This window comes from Gavialis gangeticus, unplaced genomic scaffold, assembly GCF_001723915.1.
Source record: "Gavialis gangeticus isolate Ggan-Ray unplaced genomic scaffold, GavGan_comp1, whole genome shotgun sequence".
Lineage (NCBI taxonomy): Eukaryota > Metazoa > Chordata > Crocodylia > Gavialidae > Gavialis > Gavialis gangeticus.
This window is the reverse complement of record NW_017729028.1, coordinates 8,671,626-8,671,947: the sequence shown is the minus strand read 5'-3', so window position 1 is coordinate 8,671,947 and position 322 is coordinate 8,671,626.

Here is a 322-nt window from a genome sequence, read left to right as displayed (position 1 = left end):
GGGGGGGCGGTGTCACTACCCGCCCCCGCGGCCGAGCGCCACCACCCGGCGCGGGACTGGGGGCTGCGGTGCGCTGGTCCCCCCGGCAGGGAGGCACTTGGTATCTTCCGCCCTCCCTGCTCTGTCTCGCCCGGGCAGGAAGTACCAAGAAGTGCTGAGAAGTGCTGGGGGAGGGGTCCCCCCGCACACACGTGGGCCCTTCCACCCCGCGCGGCACTGAGCGGCGGCGCGAGGGGGGGCCGTGCACCTGGAGCGGGAAACCGCCCCCCCACTCACACCTGCCACCCCACGTGCCCCGACACACACCCCTGCCCCAGCCCCC